Source organism: Schistocerca cancellata, chromosome 5 (genome assembly GCF_023864275.1).
Source record: "Schistocerca cancellata isolate TAMUIC-IGC-003103 chromosome 5, iqSchCanc2.1, whole genome shotgun sequence".
Taxonomy (NCBI): Eukaryota; Metazoa; Arthropoda; class Insecta; order Orthoptera; family Acrididae; genus Schistocerca; species Schistocerca cancellata.
Window position 1 is genome coordinate 808,345,636 of NC_064630.1, and position 9,439 is coordinate 808,355,074.

Consider the following 9,439-nt stretch of genomic DNA (forward strand, 5'->3'; position numbering starts at 1 on the left):
AGAATGCCTCAGCGCTGAACAACTGACTGGCGAGCAAGCGAACTACAGATGACACTAGTCATCTCCACTCGTACAACGCACTCATTCATCTTTGTACCCGTACAGCAAACATGCATTATTTACAGTGGCAGAAAACATATGAAAACCTTAAACATCTTGAAGACTGCGATATGGACTCGGGGATATAACCGTAGCAACGTGGAATCACAGAGTGCGTGGCTTATTTTCGTTATGAATCCCTTCAACTGATTTTCGTACATTAATGATCATTGCCTGAGGGCTATGAGAACCGGATAACGCTGCCCAGGCAGAATCCGCGTGTAAGAGCGATGTACAGACGCATTACGAGGTGCATTCAAGTTCTAAGGCCTGCGTTTTTTTTTTTTTTTCTAATTAACTACTCACCCGAAATCGATGAAACTGGCGTTACTTCTCGACGTAATCGCCCTGCAGACGTACACATTTTTCACAACGCTGACGCCATGATTCCATGGCAGCGGCGAAGGCTTCTTTAGGAGTCTGTTTTGACCACTGGAAAATCGCCGAGGCAATAGCAGCACGGCTGGTGAATGTGCGGCCACGGAGAGTGTCTTTCATTGTTGGAAAAAAGCCAAAAGTCACTAGGAGCCAGGTCAGGTGAGTAGGGAGCATGAGGAATCACTTCAAAGTTGTTATCACGAAGAAACTGTTGCGTAACGTTAGCTCGATGAGCGGGTGCGTTGTCTTGGTGAAACAGCACACCCGCAATAATTCCCAGACGTTTTTGTTGCAGTGCAGGAAGGAATTTCTTCTTCAAAACTTTTTCGTAGGATGCACCTGTTACCGTAATGCCCTTTGGAACGCAATGGGTAAGGATTACGCCCTCGCTGTCCCAGAACATGGACACCATCATTTTTTCAGCACTAGCGGTCACCCGAAATTTTTTTGGTGGCGGTGAATCTGTGTGCTTCCATTGAGCTGACTGGCGCATTGTTTATGGATTGAAAAATGGCATCCACGTCTCATCCATTGTCACAACCGACGAAAAGAAAGTCCCATACATGTTGTCGTTGCGCGTCAACATTGCTTGGCAACATGCCACACAGGCAGCCATGTGGTCGTCCGTCAGCATTCGTGGCACCCACCTGGATGACACTTTTCGCATTTTCAGGTCGTCATGCAGGATTGTGTGTACAGAACCCACAGAAATGCCAACTCTGGAGGCGATCTGTTCAACAGTCATTCGACCATCCCCCAAAACAATTCTCTCCACTTTCTCGATCATGTCGTCATACCTGCTTGTGCGAGCCCGAGGTTGTTTCGGTTTGTTGTCACACGATGTTCTGCCTTCATTAAACTGTCGCACCCACGAACGCACTTTCGACACATCCCTAACTCCATCACCACATGTCTCCTTCAACTGTCGATGAATTTCAATTGGTTTCACACCACGCAAATTCAGGAAACGAATGATTGCACACAGTTCAAGTAAGGAAAACGTCGCCATTTTAAGTATTTAAAACAGTTCTCATTCTCGCCGCTGGCGGTAAAATTCCATCTGCCGTACAGTGCTGCCATCTCTGGGACGTATTGACAATGAACGCGGCCTCATTTTAAAACAATGCGCATGTTTCTATCTCTTTCCAGTCCGGAGAAAAAAAATTGGAGGCCTTAGAACTTGAATGCACCTCGTACAAACGCCACACTTGCGTGATGATAAGCGTAACTCCGTTCTTACACTAAAATGGTTGTATCGGAACGAGCGGGAAATCATTTAAGTCAAATGACAGATGGGTACATCGGTATTAGCAGATAGCATATACAGCGACTTCCAGAATCTCGCTACCGTGGAATATGACCTGTTTTCAGCCAGAGAAATAACAGAAAATCGTAAGTACAAAACAGTTTCAAGAGGCTTGAGTCTTTCCTTCACGCAAATCGTCCATTACGAGTACACAGTGTAGCTGCCCAATACCAGCCTGATGCCAGTTACGGAGAATAACAGTCTTTGGAAAATGCCGCTGTCGGGAGGGGAAGGGGGAAACGTTAGGAAATGACTTGAGCAACAGTTATCTGAAAGGCACGAACAACTACCTAGCAACGTGCCTGCGGCGGCAAAAGCCTCGAAAGTAGCAGAAGCAGAAAACTGACTTTCTAAGGAACCTATCGCATTCTAGCAGAAGGAAACCATGAAAACTGTTCGTCATTTCAAAGAAAATATACAGGGTGATTCTTATTAAGAGGCTCCGGAACGCCCTATACTTGCAATGTTAAAATAACGCTTATAAATTACATCTTTCCTCACAAAGTATTTGAGGTAGGAAGTTGAACTTTTTACAGATTATTTATTGGAATATGGGCTACAACTTAACACAGGGATTTTACAAAATTTTAGTTCAGTTATTAAAGATGATTTTTTTTCAATTGTAATGAAAATTCGCAACATTTTTTTGCAATTTTTTATTTATATATTCAAAAATATACAGTTTTTTGGAAAAAGGCTGTGTTAAATTATGCAGAAGGTACCGTGTAACATTTACTGAAAGTTTGAAACAAATATGTTTGGAAGATCCTTAGAAAACATGTAATTAGTATGAGAAAATAAAAGTTTTGGGAATCGAGCGACAAAGATTGGATTAACTTTTTAGTGCATTCCAGGTCCATAGGATGGATTATCTTCATCCTCTGCAAACTCTTCCTCCAGCTTCCTCTTGTACGTCTTCCTGTTTACTCTTGCTTGTATTTCTAGACTCTTTACAGCCCTGTCTGCAGCCCAAAGGCGTTCCTTGTCTAAAGCAAGCATCGCTCGTACCATGTTAGAACCTATCTTCATTCCCATATTTCTAAATACCTTGCACCTTACAATGTTGCCATCATTGAAAGTCGCAACAGCATCATACACACCAAAGTGAAGTGTTTCTATTCCAACAAATACAGTCTTGGGGATTCTCGACCATATAACACTACTTACACTTTCATTGGGGTTTTGAGTTTTTCCGTGAATACACTTTTTCAACAGTTCAGGTGCTGCTAAGTCTCTGAAAATAGGTTTAGCCACAACACATACTTTATCTCACATCACTAAAATGTACCTGATGAACACGGACGTTAATAATAACACCATTTGACAGCAGTTTAACAGCGCCACAGTGGGCCACGCCCATGCAGAACACATTTCAAAAAAAAATTAAAAATAGTTGTAGTCTTCGGAATTGAATAAATTATATATCTATTAAAAGGTAATAGTCTGCAGATTCAGAAAACGCAAAAAAGTAAAAATTGAACTTTTCATGATTTTGAGCCTTTCCGGAGCCCCTTAACGTAATAAAAACGCCTGAAACGATGTACATAACGCTGACACAAGTAATTTAATATAAGATACATGGGGGAGCAAATGTTGGGAGGCGATTACACGGAAGGAGCTCAAACTGCTGAACAGCCGCCCCATCTTCACCCCTTCGGACTGGGACCACATCACTGAGGTCACAACGAAGTGGTTGAGGAAAGAGTGGCGCTCCGGCAGGCGGCAGCCTGCCCCAGAAGACCTTCCAGCAGTCGAATACTTCGCCAGACTAGAACTGGCGAAGCATCCAGAGGCCCATTCAAACGAGAGGCCACACTGACGTCAACAGAGCTGTCAACGGAGGAATAGCAGCACTGCTGCTTAGCCTCCACCACCACCGGACAGATGATAGTCCGTGATTAGGAACGGAACGGAACGGAATGTGGCTCTGTGCCTAGGTGCGCGACTTTAACGCATGAGGCGGAGGGTTCGAGTTTTGCGTCTGGCAGTCAGCATTTTGATCACTGCGCTGGACAATTATGTGTTTACATTGAGGTAACATTTGTTATTTTACTTACCCGTCTGGTGGTCTCCGCTTGTTTACTGCACAGAGTACCGTGCAACAAAAACTGCCGGATTGCCTCACAGGTAAGTAAGTATAAGCTTCCGAATTGCGTCGTTACGAGTAAATGAAATCCGTTTTTGTTGTGGATTGGCAAGAGAGCCAACCCGGTGTGAGAGGAAGCCGAAAGGCACGCGTTTTAGCTCACGCAGGCTGGCGTGAGGTCTGGAAAAGGTCAAGGAAATTAGACTAGCAAAAAAGGACGTAGCTGTGGAATACTTAACTTTAATCCATAAATGGTGAACATCGCTCTTGACGGTACATGTTTTACAGCAACTGGTAATGGCGCCTTGCTAGGTCGTAGCAAATGACGTAGCTGAAGGCTATGCTAACTATCGTCTCGGCAAATGAGAGCGTAATTTGTCAGTGAACCATCGCTAGCAAAGTCGGCTGTACAACTGGGGCGAGTGCTAGGAAGTCTCTCTAGACCTGCCGTGTGGCGGCGCTCGGTCTGCAATCACTGATAGTGGCGACAAGCGGTTCCGACGTATACTAACGGACCGCGGCCGATTTAAAGGCTACCACCTAGCAAGTGTGGTGTCTGGCGGTGACACCACAGTTTTCTTTATTAAGTGATGTCTGTAAACAAAAAAAAAGAAGGTATCAAAGGTAAGAAACATAAAATGAGAAGAGCTTTTGCGTGGTTACAGTGAGGACAATAATTTTGTAACTTCTACGTTCACAAAAGATGACATTTAAAACAGGTGATCGAAATTGGCACCATTTTCTTGAATGTAAGTGTTGCATCGCTCAATCATCCCTTAAAGCACGCGTTCCAGAATACATCCCATATTTTCGATCTCTGCAGCGACAACGGCTGTGCGGTCAATGAGGTCCATTTGGGCTCTAATGGGGAGCTGTAAACTAGCTCCTTCGTACGACCCCAAAAGAAGAAACGTAGCGGTTTAAATCCGGGGATCTTGCTGGTGAGTAAACTGGTGCGCCTCACCCAATCCACCATTTGCGTACACCTGATGTAAGTAATTTTTTGTAGAGATGGGATAGTGTGGCAGAGCTGCTGCAGCAACATGCTGTCGTTTACTTCCAGGGGAACATCTTCAAGTATCTTTGGCAGATCTTACCTCAAAAACACTGAGTAATTATAGCCATTTAAATTAGCTGGCAAAATGTACGGTCTTATTATTTGGCTGCCTAAAACTCCAACCCATACATTTAACTTGTATTGACGACCATGCTCTTACATTTTATGTGGGTTAGCATCGGACCAATAAATGTTATTTTCGGTGATGAAGATTCCTTCTCCATTACATGTCGTTTCGTCGGTGAACATATGCGCGGAAGAAAAATTAGGATCCTGGTTGCTGTCGCGCACGAAACAGTTCACAAAATTCTGTACGAGACGCATAATTCCTTCCATCCAACTTGTGTATATTAACCTGATGGTACGGTTTCAGACCTTCTCCGTTCCACACACGCCTTACCGCTGACTACGAAAACCAAATTGGCCGTGGAACTTGTCGTGTACTCGTTCCAGGGTGCTGCTGTAGTCGCGGCAAAGCAGCTTTCTCCATTTGCTCTCTTACACGCAAGCGAGGCCCAAAATTACCGGAATATCTGAGACCGTGGAAGGTTGAAGATAATAGTAAACATTCGCACATGACGGGAACATCTTGAAATACAATACAGTTTCAAAATAGTTCAAATGGCTCTAAGCACTATCGGACTTAGATCTACTTAAACCTAACTAACCTAAGGACATAACACACATCCACGCCCGAGGCAGGATTCGAACCTGCGACCGTAGCAGCAGCGCAGCTCCGGACTGAAGCGTCTAGAACCGCTCGGCCACATAGGCTGGTCGATACAGTTTGAGTGGAAAAGTTATAGTGACATTTATATTTAAACACTCGAAAAAAAAGCGAGGTTTTAATTTACTGTGCGTATTTACAAAACAAACTTTTGAAGCGTTCACATTAAGACCCATACAACAAAAAATAAGAAAACAGAAATATTTGAAATGTTAAATCTTGTCTGATAGTTAACTTCGACTTCAGATCACAACATTTCTGACCAATGTGTTACCTTTCCTCAATACTTTTATGCCTTCAGCGCTTTACTGATACGCAGGGTTCCTGTTTCAAGCATTCGACGACCCACAGTAGAAAATGACACGTGAGCAGTTAAAGTACGCCTTTGGAAACGTTATGCGTAAATACGTCTCGTTGCATGCGAATTTGATTCAGCGGCGCCATAACACGGATGCCTGTCTGCGTGCTCGTCAAATGTAAATCGATTCATCTTAGTCTTGCATTACCACTATCGTGAGCATTACCGTATCACATCGGACAATGAAAGAGAGGAAACAGCCTAGCGGAGTGATGCGTAGTATTGTTCCCTACCGGCGAGGACAGAATCGACTGGCCCAACCGCTGCACGTGCGGCGAGGTTCGATGTCTGGTGACGTCGCATGTTTAACATTTGGCACCCACTTTGGATTATTTCTCCATATCTGTGGTTCCATCTACCTCATATTAAATTCCTTGTTTCAGCTTCAAGCACGTTGCTTCGAGGGTTTCTAAGGTTAATAAGAATCACACTGTATAAACTTTTTTACTACTCGTCAGTCTGGGAGTCCGCAGCACGTGGTCTAGTGGCAAACGTTACTGCCTCTGAATCACGGGGTCCCAGGTTCGATTCCCGGCCGGTTTGGGGATTTTCTCTGCCCGGGAACTGGGTGTTTGTGTTGTCCTCATCATTTCATCATCATTCGCGAACGTGACGAGACTGGGCTGTATAAAGATTGGGACTTTGTACGGGCGCTGATGACCGGGCAGTTGAGCGCCCCACAAACCAAATCAAATATCGTCAGGCTGGGAGCCTAGCCAGCTAGTAATGACAGAGGTAACAGAGAAGATCCAGAGAAGAGCAGCATGTATGGTTAAAGATTCATTTAGTAAGAGCGAAAGCGTCACGGAGCTGATCAGCCGATCCCAGTGGCTGGCGCTGCAAGAGAAGCGTTCTGCACCACGGTGTAGCTTACTGTTAAATTCCAGAGAGCGTCCGTTGCTAGAAGTGTCAGCCAGTTAATTGCTTGCTCCACAGTGTATCTCGCGAAACGACCATGAAGATAAAATCAGAGAGGTTCCAGCCTATGCAGGAATCCTTGGAACTTATTGGCCAGAAATTTGACTGGGAGACGACCAACCTTTTTAGGCATGTCCTGACGACGACATCTACATCTACATGTACATCCATACTCCGCAAGCCACCTGACGGTGTGTGGCGGAGGGTACCTTGAGTACCTCTATCGGTTCTCCCTTCTATTCCAGTCTCGCATTGTTCGTGGAAAGAAGGATTGTCGGTATGCCTCTGTGAGGGCTCTAATCTCTCTGATTTTATCCTCATGGTCTCTTCGCGAGATATACGTAGGAGGGAGCAATATACTGCTTGACTCTTCGGTGAAGGTATGTTCTCGAAACTTTAACAAAAGCCCGTACCGAGCTACTGAGCGTCTCTCCTGCAGAGTCTTCCACTGGAGTTTATCTATCACCTCCGTAACGCTTTCGCGATTACTAAATGATCCTGTAACGAAGCGCGCTGCTCTCCGTTGGATCTTCTCTATCTCTTCTATCAACCCTATCTGGTACGGATCCCACACTGCTGACCAGTATTCAAGCAGTGAAGGAACAAGCGTACTGTAACCTACTTCCTTTGTTTTCGGATTGCATTTCCTTAGGATTCTTCCAATTAATCTGTCTAGCATCTGCTTTACCGACGATCAACATTATATGATCATTCCATTTTAAATCACTCCTAATGCGTACTCCCAGATAATTTATGGTATTAACTGCTTCCAGTTGCTGATCTGCTATTTTGTAGCTAAATGATAAAGGATCTATCTTTCTGTGTATTCGCAGCACATTACACTTGTCTACATTGAGATTCAATTGCCATTCCCTGCACCATGCGTCAATTCGCTGCAGATCCTCCTGCATTTCAGTACAATTTTCCATTGTTACAACCTCTCGATACACCACAGCATCATCTGCAAAAAGCCTCAGTGAACTTCCGATGTCATCCACCAGGTCATTTATGTATATTGTGAATAGCAACGGTCCTATGACGCTCCCCTGTGGCACACCTGAAATCACTCTTACTTCAGAAGACTTCTCTCCATTGAGAATGACATGCTGCGTCCTGTTATCTAGGAACTCCTCAATCCAATCCCACAATTGGTCTGATAGTCCATATGCTCTTACTTTGTTCATTAAACGACTGTGGGGAACTGTATAGAACGCCTTGCGGAAGTCAAGAAACAGGGCATCTACCTGGGAACCCGTGTCTATGGCCCTCTGAGTCTCGTGGACGAATAGCGCGATAACATGTTTTGTCTCTGACGGTGGATTCTACGAGCAGACGGAAGGAGTAGCCATGGGGTGTCCACTTTCACCAGTCGTCACCAACGTGTTCATGGTACATTTCGAGGAGGGCGCCCTGGATTTAGAGCAGCGCAAACCTACCTGTTTCTCCGCTGTGTTGATGACACGTCTGTCATATGGCCATATGGTAGAGACAAGCTGGATGGTTTCCTCATACATCTCAACTCCAGACACGAGAACATCAAGTTTACAGTGGAGTCGAAGTGGATGGACTGCTGCCCTTTCTGGATCTACTGGTTAGAAGAGTAGCAGACGGCATATTGGGTCACAGCGGTGTACCGTAATAAGACACAATCGATCTTAACTTAGACGCAAACAGCTGGTACCATCCAGCGCAGAGAAACTGTGTCCTCAAAACATTGGTTCTGACAATGAGAGCCTTAACGATTAATTTGAACATCTCAGATCGATTTTCCGGAAAAAGAGCTGCACAGAGAAGCAAATTCGAAAGGTCCACATCCCAAACCGACTGTACAACCGGAGGAAATAGAAGAGGAAGCTCAGCACAATGGAGGAATAGCATTTATTCCGTTCAGTGGTGCTTTATCGGGAAAGATAAGTCGAATTCTTCAAAAGCATCAGGTGAACACTGTCTTCCTCCCACCAATTAAAACACAGACAATGCTTGGTAATGTCAAGGATGATCTAGGACTACGTAAATCCGGAGTCTACCACACCCCTGCGAATGTGGTATGACTTACATCAGTCTAACGGTGCGTACTGTTGAAGTTCGTAGCCAAGAACATCAACGGCGCACCAGACTGCAGCAGCCTAACAAGTCGGCGGTTGCTGAACATTGCCTCTCGGAATCACACACAGTGAATTACGACCAGACCAAAGTTCTGACACAGACGTTCAAATACTAGGACTGTATCATGAAAAAAATATATCGAGATGCGAGTACGGGAACAGCTGATCAATCGAGGCAGCGATTACATTCTTAGTAAGGCCTGGAAACACGCTTTGAGTCAGATTAAATGGAGAAAGAAGACCTACCACCGCGAACTGACTTCGCGAGCAGGCAGAGATACTAAGAAGACGCCGGCTGCTGAGCGCGGACCGCAAAAGGAACGGATGCTGGAGGTGGGGAGGAGATAAAAGCCCTTCTCCGGCGCATCGGATGTCAATTCGTCAGCGCAGCTGATGATGGTAACG